The sequence below is a fragment of the Phalaenopsis equestris genome, unplaced genomic scaffold (assembly GCF_001263595.1).
Source record: "Phalaenopsis equestris unplaced genomic scaffold, ASM126359v1 Scaffold210506, whole genome shotgun sequence".
Lineage (NCBI taxonomy): Eukaryota > Viridiplantae > Streptophyta > Magnoliopsida > Asparagales > Orchidaceae > Phalaenopsis > Phalaenopsis equestris.
In genome coordinates this window covers 125,331-125,556 of record NW_018229588.1, presented here as the reverse complement: position 1 = coordinate 125,556, position 226 = coordinate 125,331, and positions in this window count along the sequence as shown.

Genomic DNA, 226 nt, shown 5'->3' with positions numbered 1-226 from the left:
TTTGCATTGATTATAGAAATTAACACACTGCCACTAGGAAAGATCACTTCCTTTTACCCTTTTTAGATCAAATAGTAGATAGACTTGTTCGACAAAAATATTTTTGTTTTTAAGATGGATATACCGGTTACCATAAAATTCCTATTGCTCCTGAGGATCAAGAAAAGACAACATTTACTAGTCCTTTTGGAACTTTTGCTTTTCGAAGAATGCCTTTCGGATTATG